Source organism: Cricetulus griseus, chromosome 5 (assembly GCF_003668045.3).
Source record: "Cricetulus griseus strain 17A/GY chromosome 5, alternate assembly CriGri-PICRH-1.0, whole genome shotgun sequence".
In the NCBI taxonomy this organism is placed as follows: domain Eukaryota; kingdom Metazoa; phylum Chordata; class Mammalia; order Rodentia; family Cricetidae; genus Cricetulus; species Cricetulus griseus.
In genome coordinates this window covers 129,306,474-129,331,119 of record NC_048598.1, presented here as the reverse complement: position 1 = coordinate 129,331,119, position 24,646 = coordinate 129,306,474, and the positions used below count along the sequence as shown (strand labels likewise).

Sequence of the window (24,646 nt, the reverse complement as noted above, 5' to 3'; positions counted from 1 at the left end):
GAGATTTCCTAGGACTCATCTGAATAATTTGGGATAATTTCCCACTTTAAGGTCACCTCGTTGGCAACTTAGAACCTTGATTCTCCTTTGCCATGTAGCCCGTATCCACAGATTCTAGGGATCAGGACATAGGCGAATGGTAGTGCTATTATGCTTCTCATTGCACTATCCACATAGTTGCTAGAAAAAGCTGTTTGGTACTCACCATGGACCAGACCTCTATGCTGGTTAAAACCTTCCTCAGCCTACTAATGTTTCCTTCAACTGTCATACAAGTGTCACCATTGTATGAATGACTCTTATGTCAGTTTTATTCTGTCACTGTTACCTCTCAGTAGAGACTAGGAAAGTTCTGAAGTTCTAGAAATGTCTGCACCTCCCTTTATTTCAATGCTCTACTCTTATTCCTTGGTTCTTCTGCCTCTTGTTCACCTGGTTGATATGTGGCTTTTTTTCTTCCATATTCATTGGAATTTCTTCCTGTCTCCTATTTTTCCTGGATGGCCCTTTCTTTCCTGAGTCTAAGTGTTTAAGCTGCTAAGAAAAACTTGATCATTACCTTTCCCCCCCTTTGCTATGTGATCTCACCCATTGCTATGACGACAACTACCTGGTCATTAGCAGGTTTATATCTCCAGATATAAATTTATTCTATCTGATCATTTATCAATTTTATATCTCCAGATACAATTTATTATAGTCTCAACCCAGGCCCGCCTCTAGGCTTGTATATACGGATGTCTGCCAGAGCCCTTTAAATGGGGGCCTTGATAGATTGTAGGCATTTAGATGAAGCCATGTTGGGACAGATGTCCTTTTGATTATCCTCAACTCAAATGTTTGCAGTCATTCATTGGTTGAGTGTTCCTTAGTCTACGCAGCAATAGGAAGAGGGAATATTTACTGACTTTTAATTTTGTATGCCAGACACTTTTGTAGCTTCACTCTTCTTAATATACTCATGGAGCAGACACTATTCTTACTTCCATTTTGTACAAGAAGAGATTGAGGCCCAGAAAGGTTGAGTGGACTGTCTACGCAGCTAAGTGGTCCAGCCAGGACAGTTACCCTTGCCTACTAGGTTAAACAGCTAAAAGGTCTCAGGCTTGCATGCAGTGAACCCTCAGGACCAGGCTAACTAAAGAAGCCCCTCCACATGCTTGTAGGCCCCCACACTCACTCCCAGTTTGGTAGTGAGCTTGAGACATCATTTAGATAGTGTTTTCCTCCTCTCTCTCTGGTGATGAACATTCATTGAATCATTTCTGTTTTCTTAGCACCTTGTTCTGAGTCAGGAAGGCACAGCTGTTGATCGGAAACCCCTTTTGGTTGGACCTAATAGATGTTCCTGTTTTGCACAGGTGTTATCATGTCACTTATGTCTCTATAGCATTCTCTTTGAACCTTCTCCTCCTGCCCAGGGCACCGCTCTGCCCTTTGAGTCACTGTCATGTCTAGCATCAGATTTCCCTACTGCACAAATCACTAGCCACTTCCTCATCTGATCGTACCTTGAATTCTCCTCCGAGGAGCCTTAACTTGCCAAAGGCAAGGGGACCACTCTCCCAGTTGCCTTCTCTCTAGCAGGAAGCCACTGTGTTTCTAACCTTTGCTCGGGAGGCAGTGTCAATATTTAGTTTTGTATCTGCCCTGTCCACACATTCTTTCTGCTGCTATCTGGAGTCCACTCAGAGTGGCGTGACCTCAGGCATGAGCAGCTGCTCCTAGTGCCTGAGGCTTTGACCATTAGAGTAAGGGTCTCAAGTGGGTCAGGAGAACCTTTCTTCTTGGTCCCTTCCTTTTTAGCATGTTTTAACTTAAGTCAGGGTCCCTGCAAGTTGCCATTTGTTATATGAGGGGGACCCAACAAAGGGTGGATAGGTATCAGGTGGGGTGGAATGAAGTGTCAGAGTGGTTAAGAGAAAGAGATGTGGTTTCAAGCTTTAGCTTTAATCCCCAGTGAGTACTTGCATCTGTTTCTTTTTGACATTAAAGTGGGCTCAGTGTCCTTATCAAATGGAACTATCTGGCATGTATTTAACAGTTGACACAGTGGTGTCAAAGGATATACCATAGCACCATGTGCAAAAAGAAGGGCTTTATAAGTTGATATTAGTAGAGAGAAAATGAATAGATTCATTCTGTTCCTTTAGGCATGCTGGGAGAGAATGGCCCTTGTGAATTTTTAATTGTATAGACTGTTATTAGGATACCAAAAGAATCTTCCAATAGCTGGGGCCCAAATTATGGCACTGTGGCACCAAATCCACTCCCAGGAAGGATGCCAATAAAAGCCAACCATGCTTGCCTTTTATTATTAAGTGGCATGTGGCTTGAAGTATATTGGTCTTAGTGATAAATTCTATTTATTTCTGCTCTTCTGGTTTATTGCATAGAGCAAGCAACTGTGTCAGAGACTCCAGGCTTGTCTTTGTCAAATGTCTTGACTGTACCACTGGATTATAATTCCTTCCTGTGTTTTAAGAAGTGAGTGAACAAATGTTCTATGAGCTGTTTGTTATGCATTTTTATCTTCAGAGATAACCCAGTAAAATATGGAGGAAACCATATTTGTTTCTTCTGTTATCAGTTACCTTTGTGTTATGAAATCTCTACCCCCTAAAGGTTTTGCAATTTCTGGGATACACCACCCTAAAGGCCAAGTCTTTAACATATGGGCCTCCATGGGAACACTATATATCAGAGCCATAGCAGTCTTCAAAAATCTTACTAAAATTATGGGGACACAGTACAGCTAATGCCAGACAAATGGAAATGAATTCCAGCTTGTGTTTGAATGTCAAAACTTAATTATCCACAATTTGATATATTTTTTTAAAGTGCTTAAAAATCAATCTGTCACTTCTTTGTAAAGACTCAAAATCAACATGCTATTAATTTGACCTTCCTTCAAAAACATGTTGGTAAAAATGATTAGACTACATTCTTCATTAGGGCCACAAATAAAATGTTTTTGTGATGGCTGTCAGTCTTTTTCTTTTCTTTCAGGAGTGAATATTTTCTCTCAATAGTTAAATACTTTGTCAAGAAAAGTTAACACAGAGTGCCCTGTATGAATGACCACTGTTCGCTGTGAATCTTATGTGGGAGAAATGGATGTGAAGACATTGAAATTAGTTTTGACATAAACACTGAAGTGGTGAGAGAGGCTTGTATATTGTAGTTCCTACAAATGGCCTTTGTTATGCCTAGTGCCATGCCAGGTAATATGGTGAGGTACTATGAAAGAATCATTTGGTGAAGGTTATTTATTAAGATAATTAATCTGAAATACCACCAGCCTCTGATGGCTTGTGGATCTTTGAGATCTTTAAGACAATGGCTCCTGTGTGTCATCGTGCATGGAACTTTTAACTATGATATACAGTGCTTAGGGCAGAGGTTCAGCTAGCACTGTAAAGCAAGGCTTGGAGACTGGATGGCAGTTAAGTTGAGAGTGTAGGTGTTAGGAACAGCAGAAGCAGCCATTTAGCATGCAAACACACACCCAGCCTGTTCTGCCTTCAGAACTGGGGTGTGGTCCCTTTCCAGCTTGAAATCAAGTACCTGAGTTGAGTATTGGTGTGCTTATCTGCTCAGCTCTGAAAATTCCACACAAACCTCTATAGTCAAAGTAGTTAGTGTTGTTGTCAGTATTCTGTAGCAAGACTTGCTTGTCTCTTACACTACCATACTTTCTACATATGGAAACTTGCTGCTCAAGAGAGAGCTTAGCGGAAAGATTCTTCAGTGATGGCAATACTAGCTACTAGGAGGGTGATATGGATTTAATTAACTTGCTGTTGTGAGGGTTAAGTCAAATGATAGATGACAGGTACCCAAAGATAGCAGTACTTGAAACTGTTTACCAGTTTATCTCTCAGCTAAGCCAAGTCCACAGGTAGTTTAACCTGAGAACTTAGGCTTTGTGTATGTTTGTGCAGTTGAACATTTGTCTATGAGTGTGCACATTCATGAAAGCCAGAATGGCTCTCAGCTGCTGTCCACATTTTTTGAAGCAGTCCTGGAACTCACTGAGTAGACTAGACTAGTCAGCCAGTCAATCCCAGGGATCATTCTTATTTATTTATTTCCTCCATTTTATATTTGAATTAGAAACAAGATTGTTTTACATGTCAATCCCAGTTCCCTCTCCCTCCCCTCCTCCCCTGCCCCCCAACTAACATCCTACCTGTCCCATACCCGTTCTGCTCCCCAGGGAGGGCGAGGCCTTCCATAGGGGGTCTTTAGAGTCTGTCATATCCTTTGGGATAGGACCTAGGCCCAGCCCTGTGTGTATAGGCTCAGGGAGTATCCCTCCATGTGGAATGGGCTCCCAAAGTCCCAGGAATCATTCTGAATTTACCCCCTCCCAGTAATGAGTTTACAAGTGTGAGCCAACATGAATGGCTTTTTTTATGTGGATTCTGGGCCTTGAACTCAGGTTCTTGTGCTTGCAAGGTACCACTTTACTGATGAAGCCATCTTCCCAGTCTCTTGCTGTTGGTTTCTGTCCATCTATCTGCTTCACTCTAAACACATCTCTAAGATGCCCATAAAATGTGTACTTTCATTGCGTTGTGTTTCCTAGGTAAATGGTCTCATCTTGTTAGAGGTGCTGAAAAGCCTTCCTTATTCAGCCATGAGCGTAGTTAAAATTCAGTGGTTCTATTGCTAAGGAATAAGGAGAAGACAGATAGCAGCAGCAGCTAGTATTCTCAGGCACGATAGTTAGGAGTGTCTGCCATATGATGCTCTCAGTTGCTTCCTTACAGCTCCCTCTTCCCCTTTCACCCCCTCTCAGCTGTTCATACCTGGGCTAGGTCCCCATATGTGGGTTAGAGGGTGTTAAGTCTTGAAAATAAAGCTTTAGGGCAGGGAGAGAGGAATGCCCATGGCCAGTTTTTGTTAATTTGTGATTGTGGAAGAAAATCTTGGCACGGATTAGCATCACATCGTGTGTTGTACAAAGAGTGCTCAATGTGGACACAAACTGCTGTATTAGCATTCAAATTTAAGTAGCTAATTATATTCTCAGCATTTAAAAATGTGGAAAAAAAACACTTTCCAAGATTACTTCAGAAACTAGTTAGCACTGTTTAGACCCATTATAATTAATGTAAAAAAAAGGAAGAGCTTCTCTGGCACTTGGAGAGTTGTGTAATTGCAGTGCTCTTATGTGTCCTCTCAGGGAAATCTCATGGTCAACCTTTATTTGGGTTGTTCTTCATGTTTTTGCTTGGGTTTCTACCAGCATCTTTTGATGCAATGATTATATGTATCTCACTTTTTACCTGGAATGAGTCATAATCTTTTCTACTTGAAGTAAAGTCTTGGAAGAATTGTATGGGGCCTGTACACAACTGATATTGTGCTCCTCTCCCCAGAAAAGATGTGAAATTCACAAGAATGGAGAAAGACAAGAACATTTAAAAATTCTAGGATCAAGGTTATGGTCAAGATGGTGTAAAACCATGTGTACTTTATGTGGATAGGGACTATTTCTCCTTCAGTCCTGGGCTGTATTCTAGAATGTGCTTGGTACGTAGTAAGCTGTTCATAAAATATATGCTCTAAATAAGTGCGGGTTTAAATTAATTGTCAGCAATGGTAGGTGATATGCCCTAGCAGCCCATTTGTAAAAGACAGTTTTTTTTTAAAGATTTATTTATTTATTTATTATGTATACAGTATTCAGTCTGCACCCCAGAAGAGGGCACCATGTCTCATTATAGATGGTTGTAAGCCCCCATGTGGTTGCTGGGAATTGAACTCCGGACCTCAGGAAGAATAGCCATTGCTTTTAACCTCTGAGCCATCTCTCCAGCCCAAGACACAGGTTTTAATGGACTGAGAACTACACAGGAGTAAGTTGTGGCTTCCAAGTGATTGAGACAGTAGGTACTAGAAGGAATTTGCTTTCTTTGTAGCTAAAAAGAAGCTTAAGCAAATTAATGCTCAAAATGAAAGGAAAATATATTCTATGTGTGGTTGAGTCTCACAAGAAACACTATTTAGTTTTCAGTGCCAGCTCTGTGAAGGGCATAAACAAATTGCCATGATGTTCTGTTTTCTTGTTTGTTTTGAGACAAAGTCTCTCATAGCCCAGGCTGGCCTCAACCTCACACTGTATAGCAGAGGATGACCTTGAACTCCTTATCCTGTCTCCATTGACTGAGAGCTTGTTTTCCAGGCATGAACCACCACACCTGGATTTCCTGGTACTTCGATCAGACTGGGGACTCCAGGCATGCTGTTTGGCAAGTGCTCTGCCAACTGAGCTGCATCTCCAGGCTTTGTTGTATCATTCACCCATGAAATCTCAGATGGGAGTAGACTTCAGAGGCCATTTATTCCAGGTTCTCTCTAGGTCCTTGTATTGTTTCAGCCACACCTCTAATAGTGAGTGTTTAGTCTCTGTACATCTCTGGTAGGCAGACAGAGCTCAACTCATTTTGAAGCATACTATTTCGTCTTTTAGAAAAGTCTGTTTCTTTGGGAAATGAAATAATATGATCAGGAGAATAAAGGAGTATAAAAATCATGCCCAGTCAAGGTCACCTGGAAGCCCAGCATCTTCAACTCCAAAGAATCAGCTTGTGCAAGAGGAATTACTTTGGTATCCTGGTTGCACGTGCATTGCACCAAGGTGCTGGTCCATGTCACTTGGGAAGAGGGAAATTCTCATCTTAGAGACAGGGATCCTCAGAGGCCTTTGGGTGGGTGGGGGGGACCGCTGTTAAGATAGCCTCTATAAGGCTCTATGCATGGAGAAGTTTCAAAGTTTTCAAGTTTCAGAGGGTGTCCTTGCCCCTATAACTAGGAGCCATTGTTTGGGGTCTCCTGTATCTGAGCTTGCTTGCTTTCTGTCTGTTAGTCTGTCTTTCTGTATTTCTTGTGTCTACAAAATTAAAATACTGGCTGTGTTTCTTTGTACTTATGGAAAATAGACTAATTAGATACTCTGTAACAATTTCTTAGCTGTAATTATGTGACTCCTCTAGCACAAACAGGAGAATTTAAAGTCTGTTACAGCTGAGCAGCAATGATGTTTCATCCCACAGATTTCACATTTTCAGGTTTCAGGGAGCAAGTTGACGGGTATTGCTTCTGCCTTCACATCTCACCCATGAAAAACCAGGGCTTTTCACCTTCTGTGGTCCCCCTGGTTGTAAATTCTGGGAGTCATGGCTTTACTTCTGCCCAAACCTCTATGGAGCTATCCAGAGAAGTTGTGATTTGTCAAAACATGAGGAATCATGAATTTTTTTATCCCAGCTTATGATGTTCACAGCAGACTAGGCATTTTGTCTTCATCAGAATTCCATTTGTCATCTTGTATTTGCTTTTCAGTATAGTGACTATAGGCACAGATAAGAGAAAGTCCTTTTTATGATTAATGGAAATATTTATGGTAGGAGTCGGGGTTTAATCAGTACAGCAACTTCCACCTGTTCCTCGAAGGGGAATACCACTTAAGTTTGACAGATTAACAACTTGTAGCAAAATTTTTCAGGAAGATAATTTTGCCATAAACCAAGAACTAATAACTCCACAGAACAGGTGGTTATAATTTAAAAAAATGTTTATTAAATTCCTAAGGTAGACAGTTCTAACCGCAGTGGTGGTGAGTCAAGCAAGCTTCTCCTCCTCCTCCTCCTCCTCCTCCACCTCAGCAAACATTGCTGTGGTGAGTCTCACATGCAAGTAAGCAGTCAGCTTTCCTTTCTCCCTGCCAGGTGAGAATGGTAGCCATATGCAGCTGGAGAGTTAACTCCAAAGAGGGCCACCTTGTAATGTAGAGGTAGAGGAAACCAGAGTAACCTACTCTTAGGATGAGTGGGAGTGGCTATGGGGTTGCCTTTTCAGGAAATAGTGGTATCCCTGAAGTCATTGTTGAATCAGCTTTCAAGGAAACATTGTGTCTGACCCCAGCTTGCTTTGCACTTGTGAAGGCTCCTTGAAACCTGGTGAGTTGGATTGTTCTAGATGATTCTTGGGCTAACTTTGGAAGGTTGCTGGAAGTGTGCAAGAACTTCGATAGATACTATATATTTAATCTAGCAGAACTTCGTTTTCTTTTATGATTCTGACTGCTGGAAATTGACATGCTGTATGGATCCCTGCCATAGGCTATCACTTACCACTCCAGGGAATAGAGGAGGTTAAAAATTGGAGTTGGACAGAGGCTGGAGGTGGGAGTAGATGAATCAATGAATGAATGAATGAGTACTGACCAGATTTGCTCTTTCCATCACAGAGATACGAATGGGCACTCAGGGGCTCCCAGGGGAGAGGGGTGCTGGAAAGTCCTTTATTGAGTAGCAATTGTAGGAAGTGAGGTTTTGACTCAAGTTTTATTTTCCTGTGTATGTGTAAATTTGTGTGCTAGCTATGGCTTTGAGCCCAATGTGAACTTCTAGGTACCTGGCCAGGAGACCGTGTATAGGAGGATTAGCTATGTACAGCCAGTGAAAATCCATGGCAACAGGGCCTGGCTTTATGCACAGCTGATTCTTTTATGTCTAGGTGCAAAGCTCAGCCTTTGGGGGCTTGGCAGAACAGGTGTTGCTGTTTCATTTGGTTGTCATTTGCAAGGTGTCTTGGCTATTACATGGGCTCTTGTCTGTGGATATTGGCTTCTCCTCGGTTCAGAAGCACATTAGAGATGTCTGGTTAGTTTTTAAAAAATAATTTAGGTTAAAAGGGAAGCACTGCTTCTTTCTGGGCTAGAACATAATAGAGTACAGCTGGTTGTCAGGGTCATGATAATAGGCTAAGTGCATAAGTAGGGATAGAAGCACTTTGCAAAGCACCGTCTCTAGCAGGGAGAGAGGAGATTTAGTAGACAGGAGCCTGGCACTTCCTGTGTGCATAGTCATTAGTGACAACCTGTGGGCACAGGGAAAACACGTTTTGTACTGTGGAACAAGAATATTGCAAATGTCCCCCCACCCCCAAACTAAACATGTCTCATAGGTCACCTCCTCAACATTGACTATAATTCACTTTTTAAATTTGTTTCCTTTTTGATCCACCCTGCAGCCCTGTGGAAGAACGGTCTAGGGACTACAGGACTCTCTGGCTTTTATTCATGGGGTTAGTTATAGCTGCACTCTAGAAACAACTTAAAGCAGGCTCTGGGAAGCTGACTGGTCGAGCCTGTTCACTAACCCTTCAGATTTGGTAGATAGAGAAAACATGGTTGGAATTGTTTGAGGATTGAGTCATGGGGTTATGAAATAAAGGAAATTCTTGGTGTTTAAACTTTACTACAGAGAGGTAGACGGAAGCAGGATATGGTGTGCATGTTGAGGGGTGGGGAATGTATGGTGGTTAGGTGAGGAGGAACAGTTCAGAGAGTGTTGGGGAAGATGAAGTTGGGATTTGAGTTAGCCAGAGTGGGTCCGAGGGACCCACTGGGGAAGTAGCCCACTGGGAAGCCACCGGTTCCCTTTTAGTCCTCTGTCCTACTTAAGTTCCTCAGATGACTGTAATTACCACCACAGTACTCCCTCTGGATTTAAACTGGCTCACAGGGAGAATGTGTGCTGCAGCCATGGTTGGGCAGCGACAAGCCAATACATCCATTAGTACTTTTTTCTTTGCTCTCAGATTGCTGTGGAGGCCAGTTTGAAATTTCTCAGGTGTTGTTACTGCCGAATGTGTTACAAGAAGGTGGCTTTGTGTGACCAGGTGGGCTCTATTAATTTTCTCTGTGTCTGTTTCTAAACAATAGCATCTTAGCAAGGGTATTCCAGAATTAGTTATGAGTGATTGTAAACTTGCAATGGCTTAAATATGCTTTCCAGTGGTATACAATATATAATATTTTTATTGGAAAACTAGTTAAGACTGCTATAGATACACTGTAGCCTTTGTATAACAACATTGCTTGCCAGGTTGATGTATACATAGGTAGCCATATGTTGTGGTTAACTTATACATATACTTTAGAATTTACAGAAATGTAAGGCACATAATTAGTGCTTTACAGGCCCAATCTTGTGTAAGAGAAGCTGCTGTGAGATTATGTGTGCAATGGCGTTGTTACGTCCTGAAGCTAGTTTTTCCTAGTTCTCTCCTCTCTTCTGGCTTTTACATTGTTTCTTCTCTTTTCTTTGGCAGTGTTTCTGAGCCTTAGAGGGGAATCTCTGCATTCATCATGGTTCACTGACAAGAAAAAGCTTCTCTGATTAAGAATAAAAGTAGCATTTGTCTATGGGTATAAACATAAATACTTAGTATCCTGTCGATTTAGCTACATCATAGTATGGAGACACCCCTATGGATTTTTGACAGGGTTTACAGTACCATACTTTTAATTTGCTACACTTTAAAACAATGATGTAACAAGCATTTTATTACAGATAACTTTTAATAAGTGACAAATCTATAACAAATCCATTCAGAAACCATCTTTATTTTTGAAGTTATTTTTCTAGTTCTTTACCTCTATTTATATTTTAAGAAAAAAATCTACATAATGCCTTAAAACCTACTCTTCCTTTAGTACAATGCAGACATTTTTAACTTCCCATTTCATAGCTTTGTGGAGTTCTGCATAGCTGAACTGAACTTTATTTAGCTTCGATCTCATGTAATTGAACTTCTGGGCTGTTTCAAATTTCCTTTTATTGTGAGCATCATTGCCATGAATGTCTTGGCAGTTTCTTTATCTGCATTTGTGGTGAGCTCCTTAGAATACCTTCTTTATGTGTAATCGCTTGGTCAAGGACTCTGGGAGGTTTGTGGTAATCAATAAATATTTCTAAGCTGGAGAGGCGACAGGTGAATATGATCAAAATACATTGTATGAAATTCTCAATTAATAAACATCATTAAAAACTATTCTCAAACTGCCAGCCCACTAATAGTGCCCATTTGTGCAGGCTCTTCCTGCTCTTGGTATCGTTGTAATGAGACTGCTAAAGAGCATGACATCAAAGGCAACTGGAGGATACATTTATATTGGACTTGACCACTGCTTTAAGTAGCTACCCTCAGCCTGGGCACCAGCCCACCTAGCTCCTGTGTAACCAACACATCCCACCTTTCATCCATTGAGATCATCGCTCCTCAGAAAACTCTTGACAGTTATCCCCACACTTCCTACTACACCAAACGCCAGAAGATAAGAATCATGGCCCTCCAGTTTTTATAGGCATCTGGTTTCTGGCAGAAGTCTGTATGTAAAGGAGACATTGTGGGTTAACAAATATACCCTACCCTCTCTCCTGGACTGCTTTGCCACTCTGACTCCAGACCTTATCTCTTCATGAGGAGATAGGTACTGTATGCGAATCATTGGGGTGTAAGTCCCCTAAACGCCTGCTGAGTGGACCAGCCTGACATTTTGTCTATCCAATAGCAAAACAAAAATCAACTGCCTAGATATTCAGGTCCTAGGGTGATTATAGTTAGCCTCAACTGTGGCTGGTTTTGGTAACATTCATTAACTATAAACAGAGGCATTAATAAGATGTCATTAGCTGAGGTGTACCCCCATACCCCACCCTCTAGAGTACAATGATTTTTTTCTGTTGTTGATTTTCTTTTTTAATTCTGCGAGTTTAGAAAAGCCAGGCTAGTTGCCATGGCAACATAGAAGCTTTCAGGCACTTGTTTGTTTGTTATATTCCTTTGTCGTTTGGAATGGTCTTTGGAGGCTCTTGAAAGATGTGCTGCTTACAGTTTGACAGTTAAATCACCAGCTGCCTGTCAGAGAGCAGAGCTGGGAAGAGGAGGAGGCCAGCCACAATCCCCCCAACCCGTCTGCTTTCACAAACACTGACTTAAGGAAGGTAGCACCAGAATGTACAGTTTTTACCCAGTATCTCTCTCAACTCACAAAAGAAAACCAACCAAGGCTGGAACCATAAAGCAAGACTTTTATCCTATTTTTCAACTTCCATTCTGTCTTCCTTCCCAGATGGAAGGCTGTAAGCTGTAATGAACTTCTCCAGAAGGTTTGAGGCACTAGAGCTCTTTAGTCAGCCCAGGAACTCTGAAACAGAAGTGGGGCTGGAGAAAGGCCAAGATGCTCTTTGGAGGATGTCTCAGTGTTCCTCCTGCCTTTAACTCTGTGATGTACCTGCACTGTGTGGTCCTCCTCTATCTGAAGAAGCCAGCTGTATGAGGTTGGGCCTCATTGCCTCTTTGGTAGGATGACTCCGTGGAAATGGTGAAAGTCAAGTTGTCAGACACATTGGAGGGGTGCCTGGATAGAGAAATGTTTGAGTAATTAAAAAAGAAACTTATTTAGGAAGAAAAAAAACCCCATTATCTCTACAGCAAAAAAAAAAAAAAAAAAAGAAAAGAAAAGAAAGAAAGAAAGAACATGTTAAAACCACCATGTGTTACTTCCCTAAGCCCAAGTTAACATTTTTGTATGAATTTTGTGTGTGTGTGTGTACACAAAGAGAAACTTTTTATTTGTCTAAGTAAGATACTTTGATGTCTATAACTTTAATGATTATTTTAAACATTTATCCTATCTTTAGAAATGCTTTTATTCTTTGAGAATTTCATATGGTATGTCTTGAACATATTCAACAACCTTTTAAATCCTCCCACATTCAACCCCATTCCCTATCCACCCAACTTGTCATCCTCTTTTGTTTTTAAACCCATTGAGTCCATCTTTTATTGCCTATATAATTTTGGGTGTGTAGCCATCCACTGGGCTTGGTCAACATACTAGGTAGCACATCCTTAAAGAAGACTGACTCTCTTTCTCCTGTCAATTATCAATGGCTGATAAATCCTCACCTAAGGGTGGAACTTCATTCCCTTTCCTCCATCTATACTTGGATTTTGTCTGAGTCCTGCTCCCAACAAGATGGTGGGACTAGGCTAAACCTTTAGTTTTCTTACCTGTAAAATTGTAAAATGGTCATTTTTTAAACCTCTGGGATTCTTCTCAGATTTGAATTTTATATATTTTAATTTCATGATATGTGTTGAGTGTATTTGTAGTAACTTGTGATAATAGAATGGACTTAAAAAATATTCCCTGGGCTGGGCGTTGGTGGCACACGCCTTTAATCCCAGCACTCTGTGAATTCAAGGCCAGCCAGGTTTACAGAGTGAGTGCTGGGATAGGCTCCAAAGCCACACAGAGAAACTCTGTCTCGAAAAACCAATATATATATATATATATATATATATATATATATATATATATATATTCCCTGGAGTTTCGAGTGTTGTGGCCTGGACAACTTACTGTATTTTATTGTGGAGAATTTAGTGCAGTTTACTGAAAGACTAATTGTGTGTGTGTGTGTGTGTGTGTGTGTGTGTGTGTGTGTGTGTGTGTTGAGAGCATGTATACACACTTGGGTACAGATTTAAGGAGGACATCAGGCATTCTGCTTTGTAACTTTCTGCCTTACTTTCCTGAGAGCTTTCACTGAACCTGGAGCCAGGACAGCAGCCAGCAAGACCTAGCCATCCTTTTGTGTCCTCTCTTACCTCGCTGCTAGGAGTACAGGCATGTATATGACCATGCTAAATTTTTACATGGGATTTGAACTCAGGTACTCAAACAGCATATGCAGCAAGTGTCCTTTCCCGTTGCAAGAGTAATCTTATCTGCTCATTCCTCATTTTTCTATTTACATTTTATTTCTATTGCCTATATGAAAAATATACACTATGGCATTGTGATATCCATAGATACAGCAACATTACCAAAGACATGCAATTAAACACATTTATTACCTTGCATATTACCTCTGCCTATACTTTTTCCATCTTGATCTTACTGGGCATGGGAAGCTACTTCACTTTGAATGAAGGCAGTTTTGATGGCACTGTCAATCATAATGACCACCACTGCAGCCCATAGGTCAGCATGCTCCTTCAGACCCTTCAGTAAAGAACTTTTAAGGTCCAGAGAATAAAATCTTCCACCAGTTCTTCCCTCTCCCATCCAGATGCCCAAATGACCTGTATTCTGGCCTCTTTTGAATCTTATTTTCCTTTCTTTCTAGTCTTTAGAATTTATATTAAAAAATCACATCCTAATTTCATTTTAAAAATTCTCACTATTGTTATTTATTATTTCCTCTTCAATCCTGTATCTTTTTATTTGAACATAGTTTTTTTCACATAATATATTCTGCTTATATTTTCCCCTTCTCTAATTCCTTCCAGATCCTCCCCACCTCTCCACTAACCCAAAACCTCTCCTTTTCTTGATTTCTCTCATTAGAAAACAAACAGGTATCAAAAAAATAAAATAAAAAAGTTAACATGAAAAGGACAGAACAAACAGAAACGAAAGAGCCAAAGAGAAAGCACAAGAAACACACAGATGAAGAGACACACACATTTGCACACATAGAAATTTCATAATGAAACAAAACCAGAAACTATAATATATAAGCAAAAGACTTGTAGGGTAAGAGTGGGAGCCCAAACAAAGCATTATAAGAATCCCCCCAACTACCCCACAAAACAAAACCCAACAAAAACCAACCAACAAACAAAATAAAAAACCCTTCAAAATTACCATTGAGTTTATTTTGTGTTGGGCATCTACTGCTGGGCATGGGGCCTGCCCTTCTGTGTGGTTTGAAGACGGGGTTTAAGTGAGTCGACCAGACCCAAGATGAATGATAAATAGGTATTTATTAGGGAAGGACTTACACAAATAGCCACCGAGGTCTTCCTGCTCCAGAAGATGTAGTCTCTGTCCTTCTGATGCTCTCCACAACCCAAGAGAACCAGAGCCAGCCCCTTCTCTACCTTATAATGGATCATATATGTACCCGAAACCACACCCAAAGGGTGTGGCCACCACCACGTGTTCACTGGCAAGATGCTACTACAGTGGTTTGCTAATTTCATTTTTTTAAAGTCAGATTTTGCTGCCTGCAATAGAAAATTCTTAACCCTTCATTATTGGTACCAACCTAGTCTCGACTCTCCAGTTGGCCAAGATTTTGTGCTTAGGGGTGAGATGTGCTATCTCTGCATCCAGATCTGTCCCAGAGAGGGAGGTAGTGCCTGTCTAGAAAAGCTGTTGGGGATGACACTGACAATGCTTATGGCTGGTTCATGGCTCTTTCCTTCAACTCTGAGCTTCATTGGGATGGTATTTGCCTGTGAACTTGATAGTCATCTGGATGTTTCAGCTGCAGATTACATGAATGGACTTAGAAGGGTGTTTCTAGTAATCATTGTAATTGGCTCTCAATCTTGCTTTGCACTTTGGTAAGCATATAACAGATTTGTCTTCATTTTTGTTTCTATTTAATTTTAGTTTTTTGGGGAGGACAGATTTTTATGTAGCCAAGGCTGACCTTGAACTCCAGATCTTCCTGCCTCTGCTTCCCAAGTGTTAGTAGGTACTTCTTATGTGTAAGTTCTTTAGAAACCATTAAATAAGGACACAGGAAAGAATTCTGTGATGCTGGGGAATTCTCAGTATATTTTCTTTATCATTCATGCTTTAATTCACTGGGCAAAGGGTTCGAATATTCAGGTCATTTTGGCCAGACCTTGTAAGTGCTTTATCAGAGGGAACCTTTTATCTAACCTTGTTGCTTTATAGGAATTTGAGTTGTACAGGAATGCTTTAATTATCAGAATCTTCTTTAGAAAAAGCCTGTGAGGTTTGTGATAAGTTTACATATTATTATACAAAGCACAATTTTCTTTAGGAGCTTATCTAAATCCCATCTGTTTGATTGGAAAGAGGAACTAGGAATGAATCCATCTAATTTTCAGTTTTCTTCCTTGGAGAGGATTATGATTGAAAGTCAGAGATGGGTTATGTGCTTGCCTTTTCTTTCTTTCTTTCCTTTTTTTTTTGATGATGATTTCTGGAGGAAGTTTTAAGGTTTCCATAGTGATATACAAGGAGTCGTCATTTTCTGCTGTGATTTCCCAGCAAAGAAAAGAGTATTGGTGACCATGGCTTAGTAGAAATGAAAAAGATGGCACCAGGATTAGTCTAAATTGGTCTGCCTGACAGAGCAGGACACTGCTTTGTCAGCTGAATGTGACTGACTCCAGCTCAGGAGATTGGTAATCACTCACTGGTAATGTTAGGCAAATGGGCCCCTTGCTTTGACTTGTTTGGGATAGTATCTTGTTTAGTGAGCCTGGCATTGACTATTGAGTTTGCATTTTGGAACCCAATGATGTTGCTATCAAGTCTTCCATCACTTTCCTCTCTTTCCCATATCCCCTGGCCTTCCTCTCTGCTCTCTGTTCCACTGGCCTCCTCCTTTGATCCCTGTCAGTTCCCCAGCTATTACTCTGAAAGCTTGTCCCAGTTGCTTGAGCCCCAGGGAGAGTAGGCCACAGGCCCCACATCCGGCATCCTCCAGGCACTGGGCCGGCTGTGTTCCCTTCCTTGTAACAGAGACGACTGTTTTCATGTTTTCTGAAAGAGGCAGCATCTACTTCTCATGTCACACTACATTCCACATCTTTGTTTCCTGAAACCTGAACAAAATGTTCTCTTCAGTGAATTTAGGAAAAAAATACTGTATCCACCATCCAAAGTGAACATGGACTGTCTTACACAGAACAAAGACAATAAAAAGACTGTGGCAGGAACATGTGTAGCTTCATACATGCTGGCTGTGGCTTGACCAGGGATTTCCCTATGGGGAGGGCCATCTCTGGGGTTTCATTTGCAGGAGCTTAAGTATTTACATTTGCCTTTAAGTGGTTTTTCTTTGGAACAGTATTTCATCATAGCTTCAAAAATCAGTCATTGCTCATAATTGTTAGAACAATCCTGATGTTAATGATGGCCATGCTTGGCAGTGTTTATTTAACTGTGAGTTTTAGAAAAGCCAGATGATCCTTTGCCTTAGGAGAAGACTCACTTTCTTCCATTGCCAGTTGTGAAGAAGGAAAGTCCCTTGACAGCAGAGGAATGGCTTAATTCTGAGATCCTGTTAAGCAGTTGTCTACTTAGACCCATGTGAGTCTTCCTCTGTTCTTCAGTTAAGATCACCAAAGACTTTGCTGACACAGTTTCTGATGACCTCAGGAGCAGCCAGAGTAATGGTCACAAATGCTTTAGGTGGGCAGGACATCTTTTTTTTGCCTTTCCTAGGAAGAGCAAGTGGTTGTTGCTTCCAGAGCAGAGCAGAAATACAAGTCTGAATTAGGGGTTTCTTAAGTTCCAACTACAAAAGGAAAGAATGGGTCCTTCTCCCAGGGAAATGTCAGAGAGTTACATGTTCATGGCCAGGCATAGAATTCTTCTATATATCCATCTACTGCATGCTGGATACTCACGTAGACACCAGGACACCAGCATGACACACAACTGTTCTTTAAGGAATGTACCTTCCAGTGAGGAGTGTCTATTTTAGCTTTCAACTCATGCCTCTTCTGTTACCCCATAGTCAATCCAATTTAAGAAGGGAAACATGGAAAAGGCAGCATACATCTGAACTGTTAGGTTTAGTTTACATTCTCAATTACTTGTCTAAGGATAAGAGAAATCCTAAGACAATACTCAAACAGAATATGGCTTGCTATAGGTTCTCTTTTCATACTCTTTGATTCTTAAGCTATATCTTACTGTTTCCTGAATGATGTGCTATCCAGACCATGATAGACACTGTATACGATGGGAGGTAGGCAGGCTATGAGGAATAGTGAAGGCTTTCACAAAGGAAGAAACCTTTAACTATTACATACCTGCCCAGCTTGCCAGGTATTAAATGCTTAAACCAGGGTTGTTTGGAAATGCTGTCTAGTCCCCTTTGAGAGCTGAATGGGAAAACATCATGTAAGAGGGGACTTGGGGTAGCATTTAGCTAGGAGGGTATTTCTGGGGAGGAGTTGGATTAGAGGCCCATGGCTTAGACATGGATATGTAATCACTCTATCCAGGGGTAGTGAGTTGAGCATACTAACTGTTAAACTGAAAGATTCCCATGGAAGCAGAAAGCCATAAGTTGCATTAAAATTAGATACCATAAATGGAGACCCAATGAGTTTTATCTTGTAGCTGATGAGGAACAATTAGCCCCAGTTGAGGAGTGACAGTAAATGCCATACTTGGCAGGAGATGGATTTTGTGTAGCATTCAGCGGGATGAATTTGTGGGGTACAGGGGGGTAAGTAACAGAGAGAATCTAAAGGCATTTTGTGTTAATTCATAATGAATAGAATAGGTTTTGAACAGAGGTCTCACTGTGCTCAAAACTTTGTTGCAGAAACTTGGAAGATTTTGCATCATTTTCTCTCCCCAGCTCTGTGGGTCGCATGATGTCTTCCACAAACTGACTGTCAGACTGTTTTAGCATTGGGAGACATACATATTTAGTCAATGAGACAGCAAGTAATCTCTGATATACATCTGTAGTTGAAAGCATGCAGCTGCGTTAGTGGGCGGGGCTGCTGTAACAAATACCATTGGCTGTGAGGTGTAAACAACAGTTGGTGGGCAGGGAGCTCTCTGAGAGCAAGGGCTGCTTGATTCTTTCTCATTGTCATAGGTGGTCACCTGCCTTAGTCTTTAGCGGTTCTTTCTCCTTACATGCCCATGCCTGTGGCCAAATTTCTTCTTGTTATAAAGATAGCAGTTGTGTTGGATATGGCTCCATTCTTAAGAACTCAGTTTATCTTATTTCTCACCAGATGGTGTATCTAAATATGGTTACAATTCTAAGTACTGGGGGTTAGGACTCCCACATCTGAACTGTGGAGGGGGCAGGGCAAAACCTCGGTTGTAATAGCTTCAAAGGGGAAGAAGGTGTAGAACAGAATGGAAGCCAGGTTCCCCCCTCCCCCAACCCTCTTGCCAACCTCCTGCAAGCTCTATCTCACTCCTATCCCTGCTGATGGAATGAGTCACCTCTAAAGAGAAAGTTCCAGGAGCCAGCTTCCTGTCATTCCTTTTCTAGGAGAATTTAGGCTGATGTCATTTGGGGGCTTTTCAGCTCCCAATCTTAGAATTAGCAGCCTTTCTCTCTTTCTTTAAAAAACCTTTCTGGCAATGATAGTTCCTTACCATATTTATTGCAGTCATCTGCTTATGCGCAATGGTAATTTTTATCTCGATGGGAGGAAATCTCAGGCTGAGAACATACATAATAAACAGATGCAGCAAAGTGCAACCATATAGTTTTTTATTGTTGTTTGTTTAATATATATTACTCTCCTTTCAGGGTCAGCAAATAGTTTTGAATTTAACTTTGACCTTTGAGGAGACATCCCTTTTATTTCTAGCCCCCCCCCCCATTTCCCTCTGTTGGCTCAATTTAGTGTCCAAGGTCCTCATGTCATTCTATATTCTTGTTTACTCTTCAGACTTCAGACCAAAGTTGTTGTGTTTGTGGTTGCTAAATCTATTACATTCTAGTCTCAGAAAAGTTCCATGACAAGTGGCAGGCTAGCAGAATGATTAAATAGAGGACTCAAGCTAGATTGCTGGGGTCAAATCCTGGCTCTGACACTTACTACCTTGTGACTGTGGGTGTTTCACTCATTTTCTACAGCTCAGCTTTGTCTCATCTGTTAAGTGATGATAATAATAATTTCAATTTCACGGGACTATTGTTAGGCTTAAATGAGCGTAAAAGACCTGGCACATAGCAAATGCCAAGTAAGTGCAAAATATAATAATTATGACTCTGCTTGCCTTTGTTCTGCATAGCTTCCCTGGAGATTCTGTTCCTGCTTGGCTCAGTCTCTGTTTCTCCCCTACTGGGTTTTCCGTTTGTAACCAATCAGGGGTAAGCAGGCTTCCTTGGAATCCTCATTAGACCAGCTGTCCCCAGATGAGACTAAGAACCAGAATGGTTGACAAGTCTGTAAGTTTATTCAACTTAGGGTAGGGATAACACATCTGCTTGAAAAGTCAGAGGAAGACTTCTCTGTCCTGGTTCCTGGATCAACCACAACATTTGCCCCATTCTCATGCCAACGACAGCCATTTTGGAGGCAGGAGGTACAATCCACAGGAAGCTGGCTGGGCTTGAATAGTTAGTACATTTCCATGTCATCTAAATCTGGACAGATTAGAGCATTGATAGAGAAAGAAAGGCAGTCTGTGTCTGCCTTTCTGACATTATTGAACAGGTTCATGATCATAATCATAGTTATAGTGTGCAAATACCAACACCTTTTCTTGCTCTGTGGCCTGCCTCTGGTTGGTACCTGCTAAATAACTCCCCAGTCATTACCTAGTCCTTAGTGACCCACAGTGAGATACCATCACCACAAGACCTCCAAGGGATTCAAGAGTCACAGTTCTCCTATTAAGATACCATCTCCTATTGAGATCAGTAGTAATTTAGACTCCTACTTCTGTCCCTAACTCTCCCATTCTTCCTTGTAATTTGGGGCTCTTATAATTCTAAGAGTCTCTGTGGGAAGATCTGAATTCTCTTGTTTAGTGCCACTCATTGGACTTTCCTTGACTCAGGCTCCAACTTTAAAGACCCCTTTCCCTTTACCTGGCCAAATAGAATCTCTCTTGTCTTTTTACTCCCATGGCTCACTTTTGTATTTCCTCCCTGTCCTTATTCTTCACTCCCATGTGCAAGCTCCATCATCATTTCCCTAGGACAAATTTGCTCCTTCCACACATCAAGTTCCCATATTTCTGCCTCAAGGAAATAATAGGGGGTAAGACTTAATTTCCAGTTTGTGGACAATTGAAATGATTCTATATTAAAATGATATTTTAAGATGCATCAACAAACACTTTGGAAAATATCTGGAGATTTTTTTATCTTTGTTAGTAAGGCTTTTTTGGCCATATATAAAATATTTCTCATTAACTGATCTATTTACCAAATATTAGTGATGATTAGAAATTGGCAGAATAAACTGTTTTTTGTTTTGTTTTGTTTTGTCAAATTGTGAGAAGGCTATATATTCTACTGGTTTCTTTGGCCTCTTTAATATCCACATTTCAGATGTTGGCCTTGTTTTTATTGTAGAGCTAACAGGATACTACTTATAGAAGTAGGTAATGGGGTGTTTTAAAACTAAGTTCGGGAGTGATTCTTGCTAAGTTGCATAGCAAGAATTCTTTTGCAAGGCTTGTTGAATGTGAAATAAATGTATGAATGGAGTCTTTTGTGAAAATCTTTATTAAACTTCTTGAAGTTAGATGTCAAGTCCCAGTCATGAATGGATACCCAGTAAATGGTTGACTTATTGAAGAAGTCATCTCAAGTGGGTTCTTCATACTCAAGAACAGGCTGTCTTCAATCGCTACCCTCTTCAAGGGAAATCTCAGTGGTCTTATCAAAATGGGACTCCACTAGATTTAAATAATGAAAGCATAGCTGAAAAGACATGAGAAAGCTGAGAAATACATTTCTTGTTTCATTTTTCTCCTCACAGTGGGATTCTGAAAGAGATTCTCGGCAGGAGTTTAGATGGTTGCAGCCCCATGGAAGATATGCACTGAATATTTTTGGTTTTTAAATGATGCTTTTTTAGCAAGTCCTTTCCTAGATTAGCAATGGTGGTGGAAAGGGGAGACATAAGAGAGAATATTTTGAAGTCTTTTCATCCATTCTGGAGAGTTTTGGTCTGACTTGCCTGTGATACAGGATGCTGTGGCTCTCTTCTCCCCTCAGAGCTTCAGCTGCAGTGTGTTTAGATGCTCATGGTCCCCTTGGTTTCTACTGAATAGAAATTAGCTTGAGAGTAGAATTCTCTCAGGTAATGTTTTTCTGCTGCTGGCTTCTGCATTTTATTGTTCAGACATCCTACAGGGCTGATGGCTGTGGGAATTTGCAATGAACATTCAGAGGAACAGGCATAGGGTTGGGGGTGGGGGGCCAGGGGATGTAGCTCAGAGGTAGAATGCTTGCCTCACATGGGCAATCTCAGTGCCACCATGAATGAATGACTGAATGAATGAATGAGTGAGTGAGTGAGTGAAGAGGCTACAAAGGTCAGAAGACCTCAATTATCTTTCTTTTTAAGCCCCAAAGCTATTAAGGACAAAGTCATATTCTATTGGAGAAGAGGAGGGAAACTAGAGAACTACTATCGATTAGGTTAGAGAAAGAAATGTGGGAGGTATAGAGCTATAATGCGATACTCACAGGACTGACATTGGCAGGGACAAGATGAAAGGGGTTATTTGGCAGAGCAGTGACCTCAGCTACCATAAGCCTTAGAACTGATGCTGCCAGCTGTCAATCATGGGGGGTGCACTTTGGCCTCCTCATCTGGTGAGGTTGAAGTCTTTGGGGAGGCAGATTGTGCAATGTTGTTGAAGATGTTAGGGAGAAACTGTGTGTGTGTGTGTGTGGGGGAACAACACCATCAGAATGTGTGGGGGAGCCAGGATCTGCCTCAGGCCTGCTCCTGTGTTGCTAGGTATGCTGTGTGTGCTTCTAAAAGTAATAGTTTTCTTAGCCTGTGCATTTGGTAATTGGCTGCAGGCCTGAAACCACTGATGGACCTAAAACCACAGGGCAAGAGCAGCAGAGACACTAACTGGTAGAGCCAGCAAGAGCAAGAGGTCCTGTTTTCTGAAGAAGCCCTGAGCGGCTTCTCTTTTTCTAATTCAGTGACCATTAACTGATAGGGAGACTACAGATCAATTAATCTATAATAAAGGGAAACGTTATGGGTTATACTTTAAACTAACATCGATTGCAGCTCTCTGTAAAGAACGCATTAAGAACAGGATGAGGAGTAAAGAGGATGCCACCCATGGCTTCACTATGCTGACTAGTGAGGCTTACCCATGGGTTAAACTAACAACGGGGAAACATACTGATCTCTGTACAGAGATATGCAGAGGACAGTGCTATTAAATCTGCCTAGTGAGAATGGAGTGATGGAGACGTGAGGTTTCAGAGGACTTTTGAAAAAGAGGGTGAATTAATTGAACCTTAAGCTTGGTAATACTGCATTGGTTTAATTGGAGTGAGCCAATTCACAAATTGAGCACTTCTATGGGAATTTTTAAATATCCTCATCTTTGTAAAGCCCTGAAATGGAATTGGACTGTGGTGGTTTCCGAGGATGTTGCTTGAAGTCATCCTACAGCTTTCATGTTTTACAATATTTGAAAGGATCTTGGTTAACTTCTAAAAGAAAGGCACACCTTTCTGCTACAAATGATCAGCACCCAGTGTGCTATAAACCAGAGCTTTGTTTCTTGTGGCTCTGCAAAGCAGGGCCTGCAAAAGTACATGAATAAACAATTACCCTCTACATTTTAAGGGACTTTGACAACTCCCTCTTGATCTTACACATGTAGTATATCATGTTATTTGGACATATATATATATATATATATATATATATATATATATGTGTGTGTGTGTATATATATATATGGATTTTTGTTTTGCACTTTTTGAATCCATCCATATATATATACACATATATTTATATATGCATATATATATGCATGCACATATACATACATAATACACACACACAGAGAGCCATTAAGATCCAATTAGGATCCACTGGGAATAATACTTGAGAATTTCATGCATGAATATTGTAGCTACACAATTTCCACCCACTTTCCCCCATCTCCCTCTGAAATTCATTACCTCTTCTTCATTAAAAGTTGTTACATATTTGTGCATGTGCATATGTAAATATATCTATAACCTGCTGAGTCCATTTGGTGTTTGTCATATATATGTACAGATTGGGATTGGATAATCCCTCGGGGTCTCATCCCTGGAGGATGCTGATTTCCCTCTCCCAGAAACTATTAATTGCTAATAGCCCTTCATTAGGAGCAGAGCCTTGTGAGATTCCCCCATTCATATTGGCATGTGAGCTGGTGTTGTCATTGCACAGGCAGGACTAGTACAGGTGACAGTACTTTTGGGATGTCTTGGGTACAGCTTCTGTTGTATATAGTAGATGCCATTTCACCACAGATGTCCCAGTCCTCTGGCTCCTATAGTATTTTCCTACTTCCATGATATTCCCTAGCCTTAGGTATATGGAGTTATGTTGTAGATGGGGTTATTATTGTGGTTGGCTTTGGACACGCCATGGTTAGGTCTATGAATTTTGAACAATCATGCATTTCTTTGATGGTCTTTGCTGCAAAAAGAAGCTTCTTTGGTGAGAGGTAATAGGTGCACTTACCTGTGGACATAAGTGGGGATATTTACAATGTAGTTGGCAATTAACTACTTTAGGAAAGTGGCAGTAGTAGGTTCTTTTCTAGGGTCTGTGACCTTCACCCATGGGTAACTGGCTTATAGGTTTACAGTGCCAAGCATATTTCTCTCCTGTGAAGTGGGATTTAAGTCTGATGAGATGGTTGTTGGTTGCTCCCAAGATACAAATGCCACCATTGTACCCTTGGGGATATCTTGCCATGCTGGTCATTTTTGTGGTTCATAGACTTTATAGCTGGCTAGGACTGTAGATTTCTTTTCTCCCTTGAGAGTTTGCATAGTGCTTTTGGATACTATGAGAGCTAGTCCTCAGGTAGGAGTCTTCCCAGTCAGTTCCAATTGGATTCCTCCTATTCTTGTGCCCGAAGTATGTGCTATATTTAGAAATAGGCTCTTACCTGCTGGTTCCGGGAGGCAACTAAGGGCAATGGCAGTGGTCTGCATTGTTTTGAGAGAGTCTTCAAATTGCACAACCAAGTTGAGGCAGGGGCAGCTTCCATTTGTAATAACTTTAAGAATCACTTCATGTCAAA

At 41.0% G+C, this 24,646-nt stretch overlaps 1 protein-coding gene across 2 annotated transcripts in view; it reads left to right on the top strand.

Annotated features, from left to right (window-relative positions):
* Nucleotides 1–7,697: 7,697 nt before the first annotated feature.
* The window catches only part of Syt16 (synaptotagmin 16), a 149,913-nt gene continuing 132,964 nt past the window's right edge, over nt 7,698–24,646 (top strand). For both annotated transcript variants that reach the window (XM_027418252.2, XM_027418251.2), the window contains exon 1: nt 7,698–7,970. The gene's annotated coding sequence lies outside the window, so the exon portion shown is untranslated. The remainder of the gene's footprint in view (nt 7,971–24,646) is intronic.